Source organism: Thermobia domestica, chromosome 2 (genome assembly GCF_964235325.1).
Source record: "Thermobia domestica chromosome 2, izTheDome1.hap1.1, whole genome shotgun sequence".
NCBI classification, from domain to species: Eukaryota; Metazoa; Arthropoda; class Insecta; order Zygentoma; family Lepismatidae; genus Thermobia; species Thermobia domestica.
In genome coordinates, this window is record NC_137455.1 from 288339576 (window position 1) to 288366877 (window position 27302).

A 27302-nucleotide genomic window follows, 5' to 3' on the forward strand; every position below is an offset into this window, starting at 1 on the left:
TTGACATGTTCAAAACGTTCTGTTTCAGCATCTGCTTGTTCTTCAGCAACACTGGAACTATTACATCACAAATTTTGACACTTAATCTGAATGAATGATTGTCCGAAATGGGGCACTGTAAATACGAAGTGTGTTGCAGAAAAGAAACAATATAGGCGGAAAGAGTTTCCGAAATTCGGGTGTTCACAAACCGATGGGCCCTATCAACAAACTTTTCAACAATGTGAATCACCCATACTAGTTCTTTTGTGGGGTAGCACATTATGTTTCTACTGTCTTGTTTATATATCAAGCTCATAAGCGTAGAATTGCACTTGTCCTGACTGATAAGTTTGTGGCATGAGGCACAATCTATACTTTGAATAATTTTCCGAACTACAAAACCTCCTAAGAAAGCAGTAGAAGCTAATTTCACTGTACCGGATTCAATGTCTGAAAAGAAAACCATAAATGGAACTGTTGAAATATACAAATTGTGACAATAGTAGTGAACAATAGGCTAAAATGTTATGAAGTGACTACTTTCTTTAAAATGTTATGGAGTGATTAATTTCTTTGTGCTTAAATATTGCGTAAAGTCAGAATTGTATTTCGTTATTAGTATCAAGTTGGCCCCACCACTTTTGGACGGAAAAAAATATATAATGCTATTCGTTTGTGCTACGTTAGTGATGGTTAGTACCCAAATTTCAGCGTTTGTGCAATCAAAAGAACAAAGTTATGAACAATTTAAATTTCGGGGCCAACTTGACGTCAAGTTGGCCCCGCTTTTTTCCCTAATTCAGATAGAATGGATTTTATAACGTCAAACGTTTGTGCTACGTTAGTGCTGGTTAGTGCCCAAATTTCGCCGTTAGTGCTGTTCAAATAACGCCGTTATAACAAAATTAATTAGCGTCAAGTTGGCCCCGCTTTTTTTTTGCCTAATTGAGATAGAACGGATTCTCTAATGGGAAACGTTAGTGCTATGTTAGTGCTGGTTAGTGCTAAAAATTTGAGCGTTAGTGCTATTCAAATAACGCCGGTATAACGAATTAATCAGCGTCAAGTTGGCCCCGCTTTTTTCCCTAATTGAGATAGAATGGATTTTCTAACGCAAAACGTTAGTGGTACGTTAGTGCCCAAATTTCAACGTTAGTGCTGTTCAAATAACGCCGTTATAATGAATTAATTACCGTCAAGTTGGCCCCGCCTTTTTTCCCTAATTGAGATAGAATGAATTTTCTAACGTCAAACGTTAGTGCTGGTTAGTGCCCAAATTTCAACGTTAGTGTTCTTCAAATAACGCCGTTATAACGAATTAATTAGCGTCAAGTTGGCCCCGCCTTTTCCCCTAATTTAGATAGAATGGATTTTCTAATGGGACACGTTAGTGCTGGTTAGTGCTCAAATTTCGCCATTAGTGCTGTTCAAATTACGCTGTTATAACAAAATTAATTAGCGTCAAGTTGGCCCCGCTTTTTTGCCTAATTGAGATAGAACGGATTCTCTAATGGGAAACGTTAGTGCTAAGTTAGTGCCCAAATTTGAGCGTTAGTGCTATTCAAATAACACCGGTATAACGAATTAATTAGCGTCAAGTTGGCCTCGCTCTTTTTCCCTAATTGAGATAGAATGCATTTTCTAACGCAAAACGTTAGTGGTACGTTAGTGCTGGTTAGTGCCCAAATTTCGTTAGTGCTGTTCAAATAACGCCGTTATAATGAATAAATTACCGTCAATTTGGCCCCGCGTTTTTTCCCTAATTGAGATAGAATGGATTTTCTAACGTCAAACATTAGTGCTACGTTAGTGCTAGTTATTGCCCAAATTTCACCGTTAATGCTGTTCAAATAACGGCGTTATAACGAATTAATCAGCGTCAAGTTGGCCCCGCCTTTTTTCCCTAATTGAGATAGAATGGATTTTCTACCGTCAAACGTTAGTGCTGGTTAGTGCCCAAATTTCACCGTTTCTGCTGTTCAAATGACGCCGTTATAACGAATTAATTAGCGTCAAGGTGGCCCCGCCTTTTTTCTCTAAGATAGAATGGATTTTCTAACGTCAAACGTTAGTGCTGGTTAGTACCCAAATTTCGCCGTTAGTGCTCTTCAAATAACGCCGTTATAACAAAATTAATTAGCGTCAAGCTGGCCCCGCTTTTTTAAACTAATTGACATAGAATAGATTTTCTAATGGGAAACGTTAGTGCTATGTTATTGCAGGTTAGTGCCCACATTTGAGCGTTAGTGCTATTCAAGTAACGCCGGTATAACGAATTAATTAGCGTCAAGTTGGCCCCTCCTTTTTTCTATAATAGAGATAGAATGGATTTTCTAACGTCAAACGTTAGTGCTGGTTAGTGCCCAAATTTCAACGTTAGTGCTCTTCAAATAACGCCGTTATAACGAATGAATTAGCGTCAAGTTGGCCCCGCCTTTTTTCCCTAATTGAGATAGAATGGATTTTCTTTTAAGAAACGTTAGTGCTATTCTAGTAACGCCGGTATAACGAATTAATTAGCTTCAAGTTGGCCCCGCTTTTTTTCCCTAATTGAGATAGAATGGATTTTCTAACGCAAAACGTTAGTGCTGGTTAGTGCCCAAATTTTAACGTTAGTGCTGTTCAAATAACGCCGTTATAACGAAATAATTAGCGTCAAGTTGGCCCGCCTTTTTTCCCTAATTGAGATAGAATGGATTTTCTAACGTCATACATTAGTGCTACGTTAGTGCTGGTTATTGCCCAAATTTCACCGTTAATGCTGTTCAAATAACGCCGTTATAACGAATTAATTAGCGTCAAGTTGGCCCGCCTTTTTTCCCTAATTGAGATAGAATGGATTTTCTAACGTCATACATTAGTGCTACGTTAGTGCTGGTTATTGCCCAAATTTCACCGTTAATGCTGTTCAAATAACGCCGTTATAACGAATTAATTAGCGTCAAGTTGGCCCCGCCTTTTTTCCCTAATTGAGATAGAATGGATTTTTTAACGTCAAACGTTAGTGCTATGTTAGTGCAGGTTAGTACCTAAATTTGTGCGTTAGTGCTATTCAAGTAACGCCGGTATAACGAATTAATTAGCGTCAAGTTGGCCCCGCCTTTTTTCCATAATAGGGATAGAATGGATTTTCTAACGTCAAACGTTAGTGGTACGTTAGTGCTGGTTAGTGCCCAAATTTTAACGTTAGTGCTCTTCAAATAACGCCGTTATAACGAATGAATTAGCGTCAAGTTGGCCCGCCTTTTTTCCCTAATTGAGATAGAATGGATTTTTTAACGTCAAACATTAGTGCTACGTTAGTGCTGGTTAGTGCCCAAATTTAAACGTTAGTGCTGTTCAAATAACGCCGTTATAACAAAATTAATTAGCGTCAAGTTGGCTCCGCCTTTTTCCGCTAATTGAGATAGAATGGATTTTCTAATGCCAAACGTCAGTGTTACTTTAGAGCTGGTTAATGTTCAAATTTAATCGTTAGTGCTGTTGAAATAACGCCGTTATAACGAAATTAATTAACGTTAAGTAGTACAAACGAAAAAATACTGCCGTTTGTAGTGCATCGTTAGTGCTTATTAATGCACCAAACACTAACGTAAGTGCTTATGAGTGTAAGCTCTAGAACCAAAACAATTGTAGGGATTAGTGGAGCCAAAACCTTCTGCCCCAGTTCTAGCACTAACAAAAAGGTAGTGCCATTCGTTAGTGGATTGTTCCTGTTTTTAGTGCACAAACTCTTAACGTTAGTGCTTCATTAGTGGAGGCTCTAAAGCCAAAACATGATAGTATGTAATTACACTCTGGTCACCATTTCAAACACTAACGAAAAAATTAGCGCCATTCGTTATTGCATCGTTGGTGCTTCTAGGAAACACTGATAGTTTCGCTAGTACTTCAGTATTAGAGTAGATATGGCCAATTGCATGTCACGAAACTCCCATAAGAAATACATTGGGAATTTTTCATTGGCTCAAATTTTGGTCAAATTCAAAAGCACTGATGATCTCTTTTAGTGCAATTGTTATTGCTTCGTTAGTGCTTCTTAGAGCACCAACTCCCAACATTAATGCTTCAATAGGTTGGACGCTAGAAGCGAAAAGCGTTAGCCCTTAAGAAAGCACTAACGATGAAACCTAGTGAAATCGATAATGCATCGTTAGTATTTCTAGAAAACTCTAATAGTTTCATTAGTGCTGCGCTATTACTGTAGATATGGCCAATTTTATGTCTCGAAGCTCCCATAAGAAATACATGGGCAAATTTTTATTGTCTAAAACTTCCACCAAATTCAAATGCACTAATAATCTCTTCTAGTAAAATCGTTAATGCTTCGTTAGTGCTTCTTGGAGCATTAACTCCCAACATTAATTGTTCAATAGTTTGAATGCCAGAAGGAAAACCTTTGGGAGGTCTAAATACATGTTAGTTTCCCGAGAAAGCACTAACGATGAAACGCAGTGCATCGGTCGTGCTTCTAGAAAACATTAATAGTTTCGTTAGTGCTTCACTAGTAGCTAGTGTAGAATGGCAAATTATATCATGAAACTCCCATAAAAAATACATCGGGAATTTTTCATTGAGTCAAATTATCACCAAATTCAAAAGTAGTAATGATCTCTTCTACTGTAATCGTTTGTGTTTGCTAGTGCACCAATTCCGAAAACTAGTGGTTCTTGTCGTGAATGCTTTTGTGCGGAGGGGCTAGTCCTAGCGTGTAGTTAGCTTCCTCCAAGTTTCACCTTTTAGCATCCATACAATTGGAGCACTAATATTAGGAGTTCTGCAATAAAACCTCCTAATGTAATAGTTACCATTACACTATATATGTTCATTAGTGCTTTTAAATTTGGCGGGAATTTTACAAACTGGAAAATGCCACTTGTCTAAATTTAGATTCGCACGCATCTGAATTACTACCAAAACAGTTCACATGGTTAGTGCTTCGTTCACTAAACACTAACATTAGTGCTATGTGAGTTTAGGAGTTATTAGTGAATACCTCTCGTGGGACTACATTGAAATTTATTGAACTCTACAATAATTGTCCTACAAAAGTGGAATAAACATCAAAAGTTAGTGCATCGTTGTTGCCTGCCGAAACATCAAGCACTAACGTTAGTGCTCTCATAGTTTAGGAATTATAAGTGAATAACTCGCTCGGGACTAATTTAGTCTTATCGAATTTTACAATAATCGTCCCATACAGGTGCAGTAAACGTCAAAGGTTAGTGCATCGTTAGTGCTCCAAAAGATACTAAACATTACCGTTACTGCTATCATAGTTTACAAGTTATTAATGAACAACTCGGGCGAGGCTAACTTTAAATCTTTCAATTTTTATACAATTTTACGCTAATTGTCAGACAGAAATGAGACAAAACCAGAGGTTAGTGCTCCATAAACTCAGCACTAACGTTAGTGCTATATCAATTTAGAAGTTATTAATGAAAAAATCGCACGAGGCTAAATTTAAATTTATCGAATTTTACAATAATTGTCAATCAAAAGGTAGTGTAATCGCTAAATATTAGTGTTTTATTAGTTCTCTAAACATAGTAAGCACTGACGATAACGATATAGTTTAAGAGTTATTAACTCGGACGAAATTAAATTAAAATTTATTGAATTTTACACTGATTGTGTAAAAGTTGAAAAACCTGATTTTATCCCTGCCGTTATTTATTAATAACTCCTAAACTGTGATGGCACTGACGTTAGTGATTAGTGTATTATGGAGCACCAACAGTGCCCTAAGCTTTGGTGGTTATCCACCTTTGTGGAACAATTAGAGTAAAATTCGATTAATTTAAATTCAGTCCTGCCTGAAGTATTCATGAAATTACAACGACAGTGCTTAGTGTTTTATAGAGCTCTAGAAATGCACTAAGCCCTGGTATTAGTCCCACTTTTGTTGGACAATTGTGTAAGTGAAAAATCTAATGTGAATCTAAATTAGTGTAAAATGAATAGCCTCGCTTGAGTTCTTCATTAACAACCACTATAATAAGATAGTACAACGTTAGTACCTAGTTTTTTTGTTTTTCTTTTTTGACTGCTAAGGATGCGCTAACCTTCAGTTTTTGTCCTGCCTTTGTGAAACAGAGTAAAATTCGATAATTTTAAATTCTGTTATTCATTGGTAACTCCTAAGTGTTTTGAGTTTTATGTAGCACTAACAATGTACTCATCTTTAGAGTTTGTCCTATCTTTATGGGGAAATTAGTATAAAATTCAGTAAGTTTCAATACTGTACCATCCGTGTAATTCAATAATAACTCCTAAATTATGACAACACTAACAATAGTGCTCACTGTTTAATGGAGATCCAACAATACACTGACTAATGTTGTTGATCTTGTTTCTATCTGACAATAAATGTAAAATTCTACAAAAACTGAAAGATCTAAAGTTAGCCCCGCACGAGTTATTCATCAATAACTCCCAAACTATGATAGCACTAACTTTAGAGATTAAATATCACTACCGTTAGAACTTTTTGGAGTACTAACGATGTACAAAAATTCGACGTTTATTCTACTTTTGCGAGACAATTATTGTAAAGTTCGATAAACTTAAATTTAGTGCTGAGTGAGTTATGCACTTATAACTCCTAAATTATGCTAGCACTAACTTTAGGGCCTACTGTGTCATAGAGCTCTAACAATGCACTAACCGCTGGTGTTAGTTTCACTTTTGTGGCACAATTACTATAAAATTGTGCGAAAGTTGAAAAATCTAAACTTAGAACTGCCCTAGTTATTCATTAATAACTTTTAAAGTACTATGGTACTAAGGTAAGTGGTTAATGTACTAATGTGCACTAAAGAAGCTGTAAATATGTAAAAAAAAAAAAAATAGTATCATTTGAGAACCGTGCGGGGTTAATTTTACGGACATAGAATTTTTCATTTTGTAAAATTAAGGCCAAATTTAAAAGCACTAATGACGACGTGTATTGTAATGGTTACTACTTCGTTAATAGGTCTTATTGCAGAACTCCCAACATTAGTGCTTCAACAGTATGGACGCTATAAAATAAAACTTAGGGGATGCTAACTACACGCTAGCTCTTCCCTACAAAAACATTCACAATGAGAGGCTCTAATGTTCGGACTTGGTGCACTAGCAACCACTAACGATTGCACTAGAAGAGATCATTACTGCTTTTGAACTTGGCGAGAATTTAAGTATTAAAAAAATTAACGTTTTTCTTTTGTTAGTTTCGTGACATATAAATGGCTATATCTACAACAATAACGAAGTACTAACGAAACTATTAGCGTTTTTAGAAGCACTAACGATGCACTAAGAAATTCCACTATTTTCTCCGTTAGTGCTTAAAGTGGGGCTTATAGGGTAATTACTCCCTATCATTGATTTGGTTCTAGAGAATACACTGATGAAGCACTAACGTCATTGGTTGGCACACTAAGAAGCAATATCGATGCACTAATGAAGGCACTGATGTTTCGTTACTGCTTGAAGTGAAAGCAGCGTGAACTTAGCTCCCCAAAGTTTTTTACTTGTAGCATCTACACTGGAAAAACACTAACGTTATTGGTTGGTTCACTAAGAAGCACTAACGAGTACAATAAAAGATGTCATTAGTGCTTTTGAATTTGGCGGGAATTTCACGCAATTAGAAAATTGTCCATGCATTTTATATGGGAGTTTTGGACTTTTAATTTGCTACATCTACACTAATAGTGAACCATTCACGAAACAATCAGTGTTTTCCAGAAGCCTAACGATGCACTGACGAAAAGCACTGATTTCTTCGTTAGTGCTTAAAGTAGGGGTCAAGATCACGCTGACCACATAGGTTTTCCATTTGTTGCAGCGACACTGATGAAGAACAAACGTTAGGGGATGGTGCACTAAGAAGCACTAACGATTGCACTAGAAGAAGTCATTAGTGCTTTTGAATTTGCCGCGAATTTCACGCAACGAAAAATTCTCCATGTATTTCTTAAGGGAGTTTCGTGACATATAATTGGCTATATCTACACGAGTAGTAAAGCATTTACGAAACTATTAGTGTTTCCTAAAAGCACTAACGATGCACAAATGAATGACACGATTTTTTCATTAATGCATTGCATAGTGTGGAGAGATCAGCAAGGACATTCCTTTGGCTCTAAAACCTACACTAATGAAACACTAACGTTAGTGGTTAGTGCAGTAAGAAGCATTGAGGCTGCACTAACGAATGGCAATAATTATTTCGATAGTCCTTAAAGTGAGCCCAGCACCAATTTGAAACCCTATAGTTGTTTTACTTGTAGCATGTACACTAACGAAGCACTAACGTTAGAGGTTGCTGCTCTAAGTAGCACTAACGTTGCAATAATGATTGACACTAGTTTTATCGTTAATGCGTTAAGTGGAGACGCAAAGTTCATGGCCGTGCAATTTCAACACCACTAACGGACAAAATGAAGCACGACCAAGCACCAACGATCAAACACAAACTGTTTGCATTAAATATAAAATTCTACCTCAATTAGTGAAAAATAGCGAGGCCAGCTTGACGCTAATTAATTTCGTTATAACGGTGTTATATGAAGAGCACTAATAGTGAAATCTGAGCACTAACCAGCACTAATGTAGCACAAACGTTTGGCATTAGAAAATCCATTCTACCTCAATTAGTGAAAAATAGCGAGGCCAGCTTGACGCTAATTAATTTTGTTATAACGGCGTTATTTGAACAGCACTAACGGCGAAATTTGGGCACTAACGTTTGACGTTAGAAAATCCATTCTATCTCAATTAGGGAAAAAAGGCGGGGCCAACTTGACGCTAATTAATTCGTTATAACGGCGTTATTTAAACAGCACTAACGTTGAAATTTGGCCACTAACCAGCACTAACGTAGCACTAATGTTTGACGTTAGAAAATCCATTCTATCTCAATTAGGGAAAGAAAGCGGGGCCAGCTTGACGCTAATTTTGTTATAACGGCGTTATTTGAAGAGCACTAACGGCGAAATTTGAGCACTAACGTTTAACGTTAGAAAATCCATTCTATCTCAATTAGGGAAAAAAGGCGGGGCCAACTCGACGCTAATTAATTCGTTATACCGGCGTTACTTGAATAGCACTAACGCTCAAATTTGGGCACTAATCTGCACTAACATAGCACTAACGTTTCCCATTAGAAAACCCATTCTATCTCAATTAGGGAAAGAAAGCGGGGCCAGCTTGACGCTAATTAATTTTGTTATAACGGCGTTATTTGAAGAGCACTAACGGCGAAATTTGGGCAATAACCAGCACTAACGTTTGACGTTAGAAAATCCATTCTATCTCAATTAGGGAAAAAAGGCGGGGCCAACTTGATGCTAATTAATTTTTTATAACGGCGTTATTTGAAGAGCACTAACGGCGAAATTTGGGCACTAACCAGCACTAACGTAGCACAAACGTTTGACGTTATAAAATCCATTCTATCTGAATTAGGGAAAAAAGCGGGGCCAACTTGACGTCAAGTTGGCCCCGAAATTTAAATTGTTCATAAATTGTTCTTTTGATTGCACAAACGCTGAAATTTGGGCACTAACGTAGCATAAACGAATAGCATTATTTATTTTTCTCCGTCCAAAAGTGGTGGGGCCAACTTGATACTAATTATTTCGTTTGCGTTATAATTTAATAGCTGAATTTCACTTTTAGTTTACACTTTAATGAATGTGTCTAGTTTTCTACCATATTAGTGCAAAATGGTTATTTTTTTCCTGGCATTATCGTATTAGTAGGTTTCACATATTAGATTGTCAGAACTACATAAATATCTTTCTAAAACATGGGATTTTTGAAAATCATTATTATCTGTCCTAATAAGATGTAAATAGGAGTCTACTAATATATTACTACAATATTGCATTTCACAAAAGTAAATAAAATCGTTTTATCTAGATAATTAGGGAAATTTGGGGTTACCACTGGCACACTAAGTGATATTGGAATAGTATCTGAAATAAAGGCTCTGCTTTCTTCTATCCCATTAGCAAGGGCACCGATCCCGGTGAGCTTTGGGGGCCCGGGCCCTAAAGTTGAAATGGGCTCTCATGATGGGTTCTCCAATTTCTACAATACATGCCAATTCGTTTTTCTGTTCTACCAATGCGTATCTGCTATGGGGATCGCCCAAAGCTACACAGAAATCGCCGCCCTTGCCCATAAGCTAAAGGTTTTAGGTCTATATTTTCTTTAGAAAAGAACCATCCTACGCATAGATCTCATTACTACTCAGAACCATAAATAAATAAAATTACACAAGCAAAAACAACACTTACTAGGATCGGCATGAAGACCAGTCAATAATTCTGTAACTGTATCTGATATGGGGATATATGCTTCAGAATCAGGAAAGTGATTGGGAATATTTTCCTGTGAAATAGTAGTAGGATTTGCGATGGAAGACAGCGATAGTAACCCAGTCTTCAGAATTCGATTCATTGTACATACAATGGCCCTGCTATCCAATATATCATTGCTCCCAGATATTTGTCTTAAACCGCTGAAGAATAATTCGATGGGATCACTATTAAAGGATCGAGTGAGCACAAAGTGGTAACCTGATCAAAGAAGGTACCGAACGCATTGAGCTGTAGACTCTGACGTAAGTAAAATTGCCTCATACGTCTCCTTACTGAGGAATGTACATCCATGTTCCTCACTTGAATCTTTTACCTCACGCAAGTATTTGGGGAAATCATTTTCCAACCACTTCAACCTCTCATCATCGATACTAAAGAAATGCGTCCTATGTGGATTTCCTTGGTTGTATTTTGGACTGCACACATCATGAATATCAAACCACTTTTTTGTTTTTCTCATGAATTTTAAAGTTGCACCAGCACTTGAGAAAGTGTGCTCCTTAGAATGAACGGAGTTATCTTTGAGGAATTCCACTGCGGCAATTACTTCGTTTGAAAATATTTGCTTAGCCCCTTTAACATTCATTTTCTTCAAATTTGTTGGTGAAACATGTTTTCGAGACAGAAATCGGACAAGTTTCACATTATCTTTGGACTGCAACTCGTACAAATTTTTCACGTGAGTGCCAGTAATTTGTTCCTCTCCATCATACATTGTTCTCTCTAGAAACATTGTTCGAACATTTTTAAGTATGTGGCATTGGTCGAAAGCTATGTATAGTGGTCTGCTTGAATCTTCGGGATGGTCAACGAATGGTTTAAAATTTTTTGCTTGACTGAGTCTTTTCATCATATTTACATTAGTTTTATGGTTGTCGGTGACAAGCCTTAACACCCGAAACCCGCATGCCTCAACTTTATTAATAACAATTAATGTCAGTCTATGCAATTCTGCACCTGACAACTTTTTAGAGAAAAAGTACGCCGCTGGTAGCTTGTACTTCGTAGAGATACCACACAAAAGAAAGCAAAGTAAATTATTGGCAAGTACAGTCTTTCTTTCTAAAACTTTTGGTGGTTCAGAACTTGAATCAAATTCATTGGCAGATTAGCTACGTAAGAAGTATTTTTCTCGCCGAAGAACACATCGAGTTTCTTGTCGTAAGTTAAACGTTGTTTTATTGACATTTCGTCTATCATTAGAGAGCACAGTCTTTCCGCTTCTTTCATTTCATTGCACTCTAATATTAAGCGCTGCTCGATTAGAGGTGTGACCCCCGCATCACATGACATATCTCCAACATAGCGTGACAAGGTTGATCGACTAGGTAGTTGAATAACATTTTGTGCATATTTGTAGCCTTTTGGAGAAGCATGTTGCCAAACAATGCAATTCTTTATTACGTCAGCAGACCACCGAGGACGTGATTTATTGAAATAAAGCACTTGCTCCAAGAGAAACCCAGCTTTTTGATTATTTGGATCGCATTTATATGCCGCAGGTATATCACTTAATGAGGAATTATATTTATTTTCGAAAGAATTTAATTTATCTTTCAAAGTGTTTATTTGTTGCTCTTGGTCGCGTATTTTCTTTTGTGCTCGCCACAACTTAATCCGTAATTTGTTTTTTTCTATCCAAGCTGTTTTCAACTTACTGTCAGGTGTTTGATTATCTGTTTGTAGCCCAATAGAACACACCGATTGGTTTTCATTAGGTAAATCGTTGCAATTAACAACAGCAGCTTCGTTGTGTTCACTACTGAACTGCGGACTCACATATGATTTTATTTCTCTTTTCTTTATGTCGATGTTCTTTCTAAGAATTGTTCTACGGGGTTGAACAAGTTTCGGAATTTTGTGGGATGGGTAATCACACACACACACACACACACTTGGAACACTTCCTCTCTTGAGAATTCTTTTTTTCGTGTCTGAACGGTAATCATTTTCACTAAAATGTAAACTACACACTACAGATGACCTAGATTTACAATTTGGGGTGAAATTTTCCCTAGATATAGCCTTCAACCACGCATCGGATTGTTGAGAATCCAAGGGAAATTCATGGAATGATACAGAGTTCCCTTTCCCACTTTTACTTTTACAAAATGGTACACAACAATATACCATAGTTAAAACAATAAAAGAACACTTTCTGTGCTGTTAATTTCAGCACATAAAGATACTGCAAATACCTGTTATTAAACTATAGTGACTACACACACCACGCGACTTTTTTTTAGCAAAAAGAAAAAAATCACGTAAAACACCACACTACACTTGTCAAAATCCACTCAGACTTATGTGACAATAGACAACCTGTCCTTCTGTTTGATGCACGTCAGTAGCGCCACAACGGCCAAAAGGTCAACTACTCCCTGTACGCTAAATCTCATGTTACGAAAGGAAAATGGTAAGGCGCTAAGGGATCGTAGCCGGCGATGGTACACCAATGGAAACAAAGAAAAGTTTCAGTTCTTTTTCCTAATTCTTTTTGTCTAACAAGGGATCTGAAAAAGCGCCCGGTTCCATGTTTCAAAGAGAAAGATGAATCTGGAATAGGGATTTTTTTTCACATTATCATAAAAAAAAAAAAAAAAATTAGTCAATATAATCACTGTTGTGTGATGCTTTTACAGTCTGAAATGGGGGCAAAACTAGTATCTTGCCCCTCATGAAAATTTCAGGGGAGACACTTGCCTCCTTGACCTCCGCTTCCAGCGTCCCTGAGCAGTAGGATTATTATAAAAGATTCCGAGTATTCTAATTAGGGATGCACACGAGACGAGACGAGAAATGGAAAAGTCTCGTCTCGTCTCGCAAATGTGAAGTCTCGTCTCGCATAAAATTTTGAGTCTCGTCTTGCGCGAGACTTTCTCGCATGGTCTCGCAGTCTCGCATATATTCTGGGTCAAAATTTTGCAAATAGGTTATTCTATGGCTGTTAATGAATGATGATGTGATATTCTGTCGGAAGGCAGGTATTTGACCTAAAAGTCCCTTGGCAAGGTGAATCCATGGTGATTAGCCATTGCTTTCCATGGGATGAATGTTCATAACATCCTAAGGAGACGGAACCTAGAGTTCAACATGGTATCCGAACTTGTTCCCCTCCGCTCCAAATTAAAAGAAAAGTTGTGCCGGAATTTGATTGCTGGACCATTAATTTTCGTCAAATTAATAGCATAATTTACAGCAAAACCAGCAATATTTTTCAGTGTGCCATGCGGGCACATTTTTGCCCCGAAAAAAAGTCGCATTTTCAATTCTATCTTCTTAGGCTCTCATAATTTACAAATAGCCAACTCAGCATTCGTCGCAATTTCAAAGTAATCCTGGAACTTACTTTACGCCCTGCTGTTTTGGGTGGATCAAGACTCGAACTTGCAGAAACAGTACCTTAATCCGTTTCACTTTCAACTGGGTCCCCATTTGGTTCTAAAATATCGTCGCCACTATCAACATTTACACGTTTTGGTCGTTTCCTTGAAGGGTGATTTTCCATTATAAAGATGTTTTTATACCACCAAAAGCGCTTGTAGACAACAAAAGAACTCACAACACAATACGAATTCTTTCGGTTCGTTCGCGCTTGTAGCAATGTTGCATTATCGCATTTTATCAACTTTCGCTTTCAACTTATATAGTGTTGCCAGATCTAGAAAATAAAATTACTGACCGATATAGGGCCATTCCTAACATCTCCCACCAAACCTATAGGGCCATCCTACCAAACCAGTGTTTGAATTAAACTTCCGAACTAGAAGGGGATGTTTTTGATAAATATATAGAAAGAAAATACTTATTCCATGTAAAAATATCATGTTATTTCTGCGAGCCGGGCCGGGGATAAACTTTGACGAGAGGGGATTTCCCCGCCATCCCCCAATATTAATCGCTAGTAGTAATGTGAAAAAGACAGAAACAACAGAAATATCACATTTCGCAGCAATAGAGAGTCTTATTGGCTTTTCATACCAAAAACAGAAGTTCATGTATTCGTGCGCGCCCGCGTGTATATGTTTGTGTCGCAAAATGAAGTCCTAAATCGATGCTGTAATAAATTTCCAATTTACAAAGTTTTTTTTTAATGATGTTTAGAAACTAAAGGCTTTAATTCTGAAAATCAACCTTGAATAATAATAAATCTCATAAAATGTCTATTGCCCCAATCACTTTTTTTGTTCCTGGAGGCATTAACGCTCAACTTAGAAAACTCAATAAATGTAAAATCACTAAATATACAATTAAATGTAATTCATAAATGTTGCGAGACTTAACCTAGTCTCGTCTCGCAAAAAGAGACGCGAGACGAGACGAGACGTCTCGCGTGCATCCCTAATTCTAATTCGTGAAAAAATGTCCAAACAATCTTGATGTTAAAATATATGTCAATTTCTCAGTTTGATTTCTTCATAAAGCCCTAAATGCGATTTGATCGCAAATATGAATCCTTTCTGAAAGGTAAATTCTTTGTTTCCGAATCTCAGGTTTGAACAAACATCCATAAATCTCTGCAAAGTATCTTCTTGATTCTTCGAATTGATACGGAATGCATTGCGCAAAGGCGATTTTTCATCTTTTGGAATCCTTGAATTTAAAACATGAAATACATAACTTACAATTGTAAAAACTGACTTTCATTATCTTTTTGCAAAAGATACTTTAATAACAGCCCTGCGACGCGAAAATAATAGCGCAGCCATTTTGACGTGCTAGTCCACGTACATTTATGTAGACTTAAGATGATTATGATGGAAGATCGACAGCTTGCCTTGCTGGTTACTTAGTAGATCTTCAATCAGCTTTCGTGTTATTTTAGTCCCATCTGAAAGAGTTATTCCCCCATAGTTATCGAGTAAATAGTTTCTTGCTGAGAACTTTGAAAAGATATGGGATATCACAGAATAAGAAGACCTTCCTAGTCTTGTTTGTTGTATTTGCAATAAAAGGCTTTCGACGGACTAATTCCCATTTTTTCAAAACTTCTTATTTTTATCCTCTTCCTCGCTCCCGCGTCTTCCACTTTGCTTATAATCGTTTGTAACGTACTGCTAGTCATTGTTGTATGAAGGCAAAGAATATTCGTTGCTTCCATTAGCTGCATAAACTATGAATCATGACTACTTGTGCATTGCTATGGAGACCAAGAATTCTACCGTCGGTAGAATCTTAGCAAATACGTTCATCTAAATGCACTTAATCGAATGAAAAACTGTTAATTTTTTCAGGGAAGTGAACGTAGCTGCCTTGGCCTTTAATAAACATAAAACTTCTTCGAGAATACCAGAACTACATTTAAAACCTTTGATCCACTTTCTGAAGTGTAGAACGAGATAGAAGAGAAGTTTTCTTTCTCCGGAAGTAAGTTTAAGCTTTTGGAGACAGCGCTCTTAAAGCTAAAGCTGTACTAATATCTTCTGTGTTCCATCGTACACTCCTCTTACCTCGTACTAAACACTTTGTCTGCCCAGGAGTAAAATATTTCCTGAACTTCTCCCAACAACAACAACAACAAAAAAAAAAAAAAACTCTTGCCGTCTTGGAACATGATGACATAGTTCTACACTTTAAACGCATTATATTTGCTGCAGCTCTGGCCTGTTTTGACGTAATGTCACATTTCTTCAGAGTATCTTCCTTAGCTGCGTTTTTCCTCTGTAGCACTTCAAGTGTGTTTTTCAAACGCTTGATTTCTTGATCTTTCTCAACATCAACTGCAGTTTCTGTATTGTTGTCTTATCAAGTCTCCTGTTTTACTGGGATAATGTCTCAAGATTGAAAATTGCTCTTTTCCTTATGTTCCTTACTGCGTTTCTGTGTCCACGATCATCCGAGCCCTAGAGAAGAAAACAATGAAGGCCTACCTGCAATTTAGGTTGTGCATTAAGAACTGGACAAAACTTGTGGGGGATATTGTAGACAATTGACCCTAGCTTCCTGTCGTTCTAGGGGCTTACTTCAATATAAAACTTTCTTACACCATATGATATGATACGAACATGAGTGTGTAAATTAATCATGAAATACGTTTAGCACATCCAAAGGGGAAAAAACTTTCGAAACGGAAAAATGTAACGAAAATGTGTTTTGGGTCCATTTCCATAAATTATTTACTATTAGGGTCCTCAGAAATAGTATGTATATTTGTGCCAAATATTGTTCCCTCAATTTAACTAGTGAAACATGGAATAGGCCCATCATGCTATTTCCGAAACAACTGAGAATAATTTAAGGTGCTGCTGCTTCATTAATATATTTTCCTGAATGAAACATAAATGTAATGTGGGCTGTACCTCAATAAAAGGCCAACTTGAGCACCTAGAATTTATAGCAGTATTTATTATGGTTTTAAAATCTAGGTAGGCCCAAGTTTCATTTTGTCACTATTTTGCAAAAAGAGAAGGGATAATTGGGCACTTTTTAAAATTTTATATTTTGCATTTTATTATATTTTTATGGAATTTAATTAGAGTAAGGTGACCGATGATGGCTACTCCTAACAACTTTTCCTTATAATTTCAAAATAGCTGAAGAGAAAACTATCATGAAGGGTGGGTTTCAACATTTGCTGTGGCCTCTTACTATTATCAGATAAATAATGAATCATCCTGTAGTATGTATGGAGAACAGAGCGGAAATGTGAAAGTGTTCAAAAAGACCAACATAGGAATACTATACCCAACGATGGCCACCCTCATCGCCTATGATGGTCATTCAAAGAAGAATAGTCTTAAATGTGTTAAAAACAAATAGTCACATGTATGTTTGGCAACAGTCTATAATATATAAGATATTGAAAATACAGTGATATTTGTAGTCCAATATTTGAAGCCACATTAAAGAGATTACATTTTAAATAGTTGAATTATGCAGCTGCTAGTTGAAAAGTAGTGAGTAGTACTAGTGCATCCTACTTGAAAACTCATGAGGAACTTAAATGTCTTGTTCTAAGTTAAAGTGTAACATTAACATTTCGATTTTACGCGTACATAATCTCATATGTATTATTTGACATTTTAAAGATAATTGTAATTAAACACAACATTTTTCAACATTCCACTCTTTCTCCTGGATACCACAATATCGTATGGCTAGTTTATTCCACATCAAAACATATTCCGCAAAAATATTTTGTTTTCGTCAGCACACCATATGACTGTGCGCACGTTTCGTGGGCCCAGAGATTACACAAAACACACTAAATCCAATCAACTTTGTTCACAGCACTTTTTTCGTAGTAATTTTTGCCACAACAAACACAAAGATCAGAATCATCATTTGACAACTTCAATTTTTTTCTGGCAGGAAATTTCTTACCAGTGGTACGAGCAAAATAACTAGATATAACACCACGGATTTGCGGAATTGCTTGTTTAACGTTGTCCATAGTAGGTTGAGGAGCAGGATCGCCACTGCCTATGTTACGTGTACCTTTGCGATCTCCTTCAAGTTGCTTCTCGCGAAGCGTTTGCAGTTTATTTGGAGAAACAGGATTGAATTTATACGGTTGCATACGTTTGTTTCTTGCCATACTTTGTGTCTTCATCAATGGAACAGGGGACAACGTAGGAAAGCTTACGTGCTTGTCATTACCTAACGGGAAATTAACAATTTGGTCGGGTTTACACGAGATATGAGAACAAGGGTTAACACTGGCACTTGTACTTAAGCACGCTTCAGTAACTTCATGATGGGAACTAGTTGTAGGAGCCTCAGAAAATCTTTCTTCATGTGCACCGCAATCTGGGGATGGTTCACCAGCGAAATCTGCGACAAAGGCATGGTCCGGACTTTTGCTTGGCATTACAGGAAAAATTCCACATCCCGCAAAACCATTCACAGCATTCTGAAGTGTGGCAGTCTTCAACCAAGCTTCAAAAAATACACTGCCAAAATCTCTTTTAGAAAAGTTCACCCCAGGGTTGTGTCTTATCCAGTTGTTTGTGGCTGCATTGTAGTGACATTTCAATGATACAGCCTTATCTAACGGCTGAAGCCAGAGTGTGGTGTGGGGAGGTAAACAGCGAAGATGTATTTCATTTTCTGCAACAAATTCTAGCGTTTGAAGATGGTTGATATGCTCAGTGTGTCCATCAAGAAAAAGAACTGGTCCAGGAGTACACTTGGATCGAAAGAATTTTATCCACGCGAGGAATAATGCAGCGTTTGTATATCCACTTTCTGAATATTCAATAACAGTCCCAGGGGAAACCCCCTGTCGTATTCAGGTCTTCTTCTCTTAACCTTAAAAATAACAAACGGTTTTATGAAACCACTTGCATTGCAACACACAGTAATTGTAACATTTTCCCCCCTTTCAACACTTGTTATTGCATTTACACTTTTCTTCCCCTTTGTTGCAATTATTTTCGCACTTTTATTGTTCAGAGCTAGTCCAGTCTCGTCGACGTTGTAAATACGAGTTGGGTCTCAATTAATCCCCAAGTTATAGTCGAAAATATCACTTTCAAATTTTCATAGAATGTATTAACAACAGCCCTGTCCATGTGTTTAGCCCTTGCTGTAGATAACCCTTGCGCCTGGCGTATAGATAATTCCGGATGCCGGCGAAGAAATGCGCTGAACCACTTTCTACCTGCAATTTTTTTGCTCGTATCGAATGTGTGTTTTATGCCATTTGTTTGAGCAAACTGGAAAGCAAGCAGCCGTACGTCTTTGGACGTCAAACCAAAACACTTTTCTTCCAAAATATGTAATGCAATATAATTCCATTAAGCTTCGAAGGATCTGTGTGGGTGGTGGTGAGGGGTCTTGAAATTTCTGTGCGTTAATATCAGGTTGATATAATTTGTTAGCTGGCTGTTTGGGACTACAGTAGATATCTGACATAAATTTAGTTTATAGTAGTCTATCCATGGCCACCAAGCGAATTAAATTTCATTGTAAGAGAAATTGTGGCCACAAATATTTAGCAAGATTGTGCATGTTCTGAGAAATAGGCTTTAAATCAGCAATAACATGACGAAGAGTTTGTTCGCCTCAATGGGGGGAAATAAAACCGCTCATGTAACATTTTTTCTATATCTTCAAAACAGAGAAACGTAATCGCAAAGTGGAAATAAAGTGGGCTGGGCAGCATTATTTTGCATTATTAGGGTGACTTTCGGGAATTAAATTCTCGTACCTCGTATATAAATACATACACAAAGACACTTTCCCAGTCTTTTTTCCGCATGTTTCTCCCCAGTACGTTTTCCAGTCTTGTTTCAAATGAGGCATAGAAAAACCTGTCATATAACATGCCAAAGTTTCTTCAGAAGACAAACTGATAAGCTTTCCAGCTAAAACAAAAATAATAACAGACAAGAAAAAGGGTGAGGGGGGGAGTATACGAAACCTAAGTCGCCAGTGATTCTATTCTGCGCAATATAAGTTGTCTTATCAATAATAATAATAATAATAATAAAAGAAACCACTCCTTTATCTGTCTCCTAGTTAATGCCTGTAACTCAAAACACTCAACTTGTCTTTGGAAACAAAAAACTTAAATGGGGAGACTATATTTATGTAGCCATGATGGATAAAAAAAAAAAAAAAAAAAAAAAAAAAAAAAAAAAAGTGCGATCTGTAGGTCAGCTAAACTTCACTAAGAAAGTTGAACATGTGTGTATGGTCTGGGAAGAAATAAAGCAGTGCTACGAACTGGAAAATACTCCAGCATGTACTTGGTAAAGCTAGTACCGATATAAACAGTTCAGGCTAAATTACCCATACCGGAGAAAACACATACGAGTAGACTAGTTTAAAGGTTAAAAGAAGGCGGTATACCAGTTAGCTATACCACTAGCTTTTATTAGTAACGCACGCTTGCAATAAATGTATACTGAAGTTCATGTAAATCGAAATGGCGTAAAACAACTGATACAAAACAGGTAAATTAAGGCCTCGCATTACTGATCTCTCTCTCTCTCTCTCTCTCTCTCTCTCTCTTTATTTTAAAGTAAATCTATAATTTATATGTTCATTTTACATATAGGAAAGACTCTAGCAGGGAATCTTCCTTCTTCGATTTATATAGTAGTTTGAAACTAAAACCATGGCAACATTAAAACATCTCCAATTACAAATCTCCAGAGAAAACCATAAATTAAATACGCTAAGTTTTCCAATGGGTACATTAATACAACCCCCCAATACAAACATTTGTTATGATTGTGTAAAACAAAATTTTACTTGATAGAAACATCACATACGCTGATGATGTAAATTTAATAGGGGATGATAGGAGAACAATAGAAAGAAATGCAGAGATCTTATTAAATGCTTGCAGGGACATGGGTTTAGAAGTTAATGCAGAGAAAACTAAATACATGGAAGTGCGTCGGGACCGTAATACGGCAAATTATGGATGCGTTAAAATATTAAATAATACTTTTGATAAAGTGGATAGTTTCAAATATCTAGGATCAATATTAACAGAGGAAAATCATATTCACGAAGAAATTAAATGTCGACTAAAAGCAGGGAATTCGTGTTACTATTCGGTTCAAAATCTCTTGTCGTCGCGAATTCTGTCGAGGAATTTGAAGCTTAAAATATACAGAACGATAATTATGCCTGTTGTTCTATATGGCTGCGAAGCATGGTCACTTACTCTGAGGGAAGAACATAGACTGAAAGTATTTGAGAACAAGATCCTGAGACGAATATTCGGACTCAAGAGGAACGGGAATGGGGAATGGCGGAAACTTCATAACGAGGAACTACATAATTTATATGGTTTACCCAACATTGTTAGGGTCGTCAAGTCTAGGAGGCTTAGGTGGGCGGGTCATGTAGCTAGAATGGAATAAAGTAGAAACGCTTTCAAAGTCTTGACTGGAAGACCAATCGGAAAACGACCATTAGGAAGACCTAGGCGCAGATGGGAGGACAATATTAAGATGGATCTCGCAGAGATTGGAATACAAAGTAGAAACTGGATGCAGTTAGCTAATGATAGAAGTCAGTGGAGAGCTTTTGTGAACGCAGTAGTGAACCTCCGGGTTCCATAGGCCATAGAGTTAGTTAGTTAGTTAGTTAGAAACATCACATACATAATATTGACCAGATCTGAATAATTCTTGAAATCAATTGAAGGTGTTCATCATTGGTATCTGCAAGCTCTCATATGAAAAACTCGTCCTATGATGGCCACGCTGATCATCATACGAACCCCTCACTGTGACTATCAAAGGTATACTAGAATCTTCCTCTCATTTGACGTCACCGGCTGCACACACGTGACTTCGTGAACACAACTCTGAATCGACATTAAACCTTTGGTAACAGCAAGAATGACGCAAATGGGAGAATAATGTGTAACACAAATTACGCCTAAAACCACGCAACGCATTCATGTCCCATTTTACAACGTACCCGAAAAATGTACCAATTGACACTTCATAACATAGTTACTCTAATACTTTTTACCAGAATTTCCCGCAAATTTGACAGCCTTTTGCACGTGTCACTTCCTTCTTCCACACTGCATTACTACTGCCACCTGTTGTGTCTATGCAAAAATATCAAAGTGTGGCCATCATAGGTAGAGTGACCATCATCGGTCACCTTACTCTACACCAAAATTTTGGGTGTCTAGATGTTGATCAGAAAAGAAAAAGTTTAGATAAATTTTGAGAGGATGTAAAAGTGACACAAAAAACTTACTTGTTTGAGAAATGACATATTTGAAAGCGAGTTTTAGGTTTTTGTGTCTGAGTCACAATAAATCGCCCATCTGTTAATGTTTTCAGTCAGATTGTTTAATGTTGCTTAAAAACGTCATAAGGATGGTACCGTGGAGAGCAGCAATCTTGAGTCCTTACTGTGAGGCAGTTAAAATTTTGTTAAAATTTGTACCTCCCAATTGTCCCCGCGGGATAATTGGGTGCATGATGCGGGGATTAAATGTTTGCTTAGAATTCATTTAGATGTGCTCTTTGTCTCTTGGTGGTGTACACTGTTGTTTCATAGTGCATTGTGCTTATTAAGCTATTTTTAGAATGTAGGATTTAGATTTTGGCATCTAAGGCCCTTTAGTCCGTCACGTATGAGGGATGACGTCCTTCGGCGAACACACTACCCGGGGAAAGGAAAAGGAAGGGAGCGGCCTGGGACCTAAAAGTTAGGAATCACACCGGCATTTGCCTGGTGTGAATGAGGAAACTCTCATTCAGGATGGCTAGCCTGAATTCTTTTTTACTCTTTCGACCGAGTGCACCCACCGGGAATCGAACCCGGGACTGCTCGCACCAAATGCGAGAGTTAAGCTATTTTGTTCAACTTAGGCCTGCAGGGGCCGTTGCGTATGCCAGTAGTGCTGATGCTGTATATCCAGTTCGAACATATTGTAATAATTTATAGGCATTTAGCGTTAGTCTTATTACCTTCTATGTTTGTTTGAATATCAGGTTCTGTTCTCTTGTTTTTTGTATTTTATGTTTTCGGCCCAAGTTTTGAGTTTCTTCGTATGTGATACATTTTGGATTAAGTTCACAGGACAATATACTGTGCTATAAACAATAACTGGAAGGCTTGGAAAGGCATTCATATATCTTTGAAATTTAGAAATAAATTACTCCTTATTGTGCGTAAATAAGGGTATATGTTTTTTCTAGGCCACATAAAACTATTAGTTTTTAAGTGGAGTACACTAGGATTGTTCGGTATTGTCTGGAATAATCCCTATTATCCCTTGGGATAGTTAGGCGCGCTATACATTGCGAGATCAATCCTAGGAAATATCTTAGGATTTATCTTCGGAAAAATGTTATGATATATCTTGTAGGAAATCTTACCCTTGTGTGCCATACACAAGATTTTTCCTGTCTGACCGAATGACGTATATCAACATTGTGATATAGTTCTATTTAATAAAAGTATAAAGTTGAAGAATTACTATGCTAACCACACTGCACATCCCACTGATATTAATATCAGGCGCTATATTGTTAAATTGGATACCTCTAAAAAAAAAAAAAAAAAAAAAAAAAAAAGCATAAGTCAGAAGGGTGCTGGTATACTTTTGGCGCACCACATTTTAGAAGATTTACAAGTAAAATTTAATACTTTGCATGAAAAGACATATTTATAAGGAACAATTTTTTTGGAAGCAACATAATTAAATACAAAGTAATACACCTGTATTTTATGTTTACAACTGTAGGATTACTAGTGTAAAATCATTATAAATGTTTTAACGATGGTTAAAATAGGTGAGACAGTGTTTAGCAGAAAGGGTCCAGCTATTTTTTTCTAAGAAATGCTACAATTTCGGTAGTTTATATTCACATTAGTTTAGTTTAGGTTGGTTCAGGTTAGTTACGGTTATGTTACGTTAGATTATATTAGTATATGGGTCCAACACAATTTTCAAAAAGTGATAGAATTTCGCTTACTTCTATTAATATTAGGTTAGTTTAAGCTAGTTAACTTCATTAGGTTAGATTTAGTTAGGTTGTGTTAGGTCTAAGTACTTGCATCTTCCATTTCTCCTGTAAATTTTGTATGTTCTGCTTACTTCTGGACCCCTTCTGCGAAACTTTTACGTAAGTGAGTGCATATGAAAGTTGACCGGTGATACTATTTTCCACCACCGGTGTATTTCTGCATAGTTTACAGAAGCTATAATTTATGTTTACGAGTGGAGCGCTACTACCACGATACCATGACAAGTGCTATTCAAACTCTTATCATTGCCAAAACCCACTCGTTTTCACTACATCAACTGACGCGCCTGCTTCCTTCGCTCGCACCCCCTCACTGACGCTCGGGACCCCGCTTAGCCCTGCTCTGACTCCGTTAAATAGCATTCGTACTTTCTAGAAACAACCTAGCACAACTTGGTTTGCGTTTTTTGCACTATAGTTTTTATAATATATATATATCTTCACCTCGTATTTGTACGCAAATCGTAAAAGAATTGTAGTTTATCAACAATTGATTTTGTTGGTCCCCTTCAGGGATTTTATCTATGCTATGTAAGATATTTTCATGTCGGTCAACGCAAATCATTTAGGAAATAGTGACAAATTATAATTTTTCAACAATTATTTCGAGTGGTACATCTAAAGTAAACCTGCACGATCAGAAGATACCTCATCATTTGTGTTTTCATTTGTTTTGTTTTCACTCTCTCTCACCTGATGTCGCTTAAATCGAAATCTTACGAATTTTCTTTCCGAAATAGAGCGTGCTCTAAACAAGAGAAATCTCATAGGATCGTTCAGAACACAGGAAATGACATGGGATCTGTTGCCATACACGTTGAGATTTTGACTCTAGGATAAATCGTAAGAGATTTCCTAGGATCTATCTTATAGTGTATAGCCGGCCTTATAAGGCTAAATAGGCAATTACGATGTTTTTACACTCGTAAAGGGATCTTTTTTTACCTGTTCTTGGGCTGATAGTGACCTGATTTTAGTGTGCTTCCCCGTAATCCACAGGGATTTTCATTTTTATAAAACAAGATTCATTTTTTATCACCCTTTAGAAAGACGATTTGTTTATTTTTCCTCAGAAAGCCATGTTCATTTTTAGCAGTCCATAGAAAGCCCTGTTCATTTTTGTTATCAGCCAAGGTTTGTTTTCATAACCGCTTAGAAAACTGTTTATTTTAACTAGACATTAGAAAGCTCTGCTTCTTTTCTATTAGCCATTAGGAAGCACTGTTTTTTATCAGCTGAGATTTTCTTTATTCACCTTACGACGTATCTAAGACCTTACCGCTGGCGCCATGTTTATTCCGCCCTGTCGCTGTTTCCTTATAGACCCCGAGCGCTTGAGCACGCTCCGATGCATGATAATGGCATGTCCCTGTTTGCTGGCTTGTTTTACCGTCTCGCCCCGTAAGAATAGAAAGTTTATTTATCCTCCCTACCTTTCTCGTTGTCGGCAAAAAGACGATCCGTTTTTCTAGATAAGTTGCTTTTACTTTTACCGCGAAGGAGGCGGCGCGGCGTCAGCAGCATTATCACACGCAGCAAATTATATATGTGGTACTTATATTTGTAAACTATGTCCTAGAATATCAGTTTTAATAAAATAATAATTTAATGAATTTCAGGTTATAATTTTAAAAATATAGGCGAAATATTATGCCTATTGATTGAAGAAATGACAATAATGTTAGCTGATACTCTATTTGTGGATAAGAAGTATGCGTATTCTCCCTTCAACTTATATAGAATAGACATACTTGTAGTATTAAGTACCTTTTATGATTACTCTTTTGTAATTGTACGGAATGTAAAAATAAAATACGAGAATGAAAGTTTTAAAAAAAATATTGAGAAAAATTGTTTGAAAAAATTGTATATGTAATAAAATAATAAAAAATATAAATATAAAAATATAGTTTTTGAATATAAGGAAAGGTGTATGTATACAATATTTATCTGTTATGCATCGATCTCTAGTTGATTGCATACATAGGTTTGTACTTGTCATTGAACAAAAATAATTTAAGATTTGAAATATATAAAATACTGTATGCATTATACTATTTGTAATGTATGAAATGCTATTTACAATATACAATTTAATATTTGAAAAATACGTAAAAAACGTTTACTATATATAATAATTATTTGAAAAGCTATTTAGGATATGTAATAATTACTTGTAATCTACCTAGGTATTTACAATATATAATATGCTATTTACATAAAGGAAGTTGACATCTTAATGAGTGCGAGTGGGTACATAGTGGTGTTTTGGTAGGAGTTGAAAACTTTGGAAGAAGTTGTTAATATAACTTAACCGGGAATAAATACAGATGTCAGCATGTTTAAGGGTGAGATGTAGGATTATCATGTTTGCGGTTAAGTTATATTTATTCCCGGTTAAGTTATATCAACTCAATGAAATATGTACATTTTTTTATCCTAACGTTTGTCAAAGATATATTCTCATTTCAATATTATTTACATATTTACAACGCGTTCAAACACTCACTCGTACATTCTTTACGAATCATGTACACGACTAAAACTTTACCCGCTGTAATCATATGGCAGTGTCCTATAGTCTGTCTCACTGTCATCGTTAAGTCGTCGTCTTTTGTTACAAACTTTTTGATGCGTCTTTGTCTCAGGCCTGGACACAATGACTAACCCTTTCTTACTCGCAATCCTCCCTTGGATATTTAACACTTTTTTCTCAATTTTTCCTCGTACTAAATTATAAAAATGATTGAAATTTACCTGCAACGCACGATGGTCTAAAGTGCGTATCTTATAGACATAGTTTACTTTACCCGTCCCAGTTTCTTTCAAACGATAGCTATAATGTTTTGGCCCCAATCCTATAAACGCGTTAATTTCCCACCTTCCAGAACTTAGTCTGTTAGCTCTCCCAGGTAGGAACTCAACGCAAGCTTGAATTTCTCATTGCGTCATTGTACATACATGATACTATCCGTGTCGCAATAGAGCACGTCTTTCGGTCGTACAGTTGTCAACACATCATAAAGCTTTAGCCACGCCCACGATTTAATGAACGCAGCAAGCACAATGTTTGAAAACTTCAGTGGCTTATTCTTGTTTTTATATGTGACCACTGCATGTTTCTCCCCAATGACTAGTGCGTTATGTACTTGGTACTGCGGTGCCCATAAGAAACCGTAATGTTTTCCCGGTGTGTCAACAACCACCAATTCTGGGAAATCCGTTCTTTGTCCCTATTTACCATAGAGCGAATAGAGGAAGACCTTAGCTATGTATCTTAACCCAGGGTTCGTTTCAATATTCTCTTGATCTAACTGTATGTCTTCGCGGGCATAACATTCCTCAACATACTTGTTTTCTTCTTCTTTGGTTTTACACCAAGCAGGAAAACCAGAGTCTTCTTGCTTCATTGGAAGGAATTCACACAGTCATGGAAAAGACTAACCAAATTACCCCCCTCACAACCGATTGGTTTGAATTCCCA

At 36.8% G+C, this 27302-nt stretch overlaps 1 protein-coding gene across 1 annotated transcript in view; it reads left to right on the plus strand.

The window, feature by feature from the left end:
• Nucleotides 1-25637, plus strand: part of LOC145678554 (meiosis-specific nuclear structural protein 1-like) — a 190008-nt gene extending 164371 nt beyond the window's left edge. Inside the window, exon 12 of the mRNA XM_081748841.1 lies at nucleotides 25438-25637. The gene's annotated coding sequence lies outside the window, so the exon portion shown is untranslated. The remainder of the gene's footprint in view (nucleotides 1-25437) is intronic.
• Nucleotides 25638-27302: the final 1665 nt, after the last annotated feature.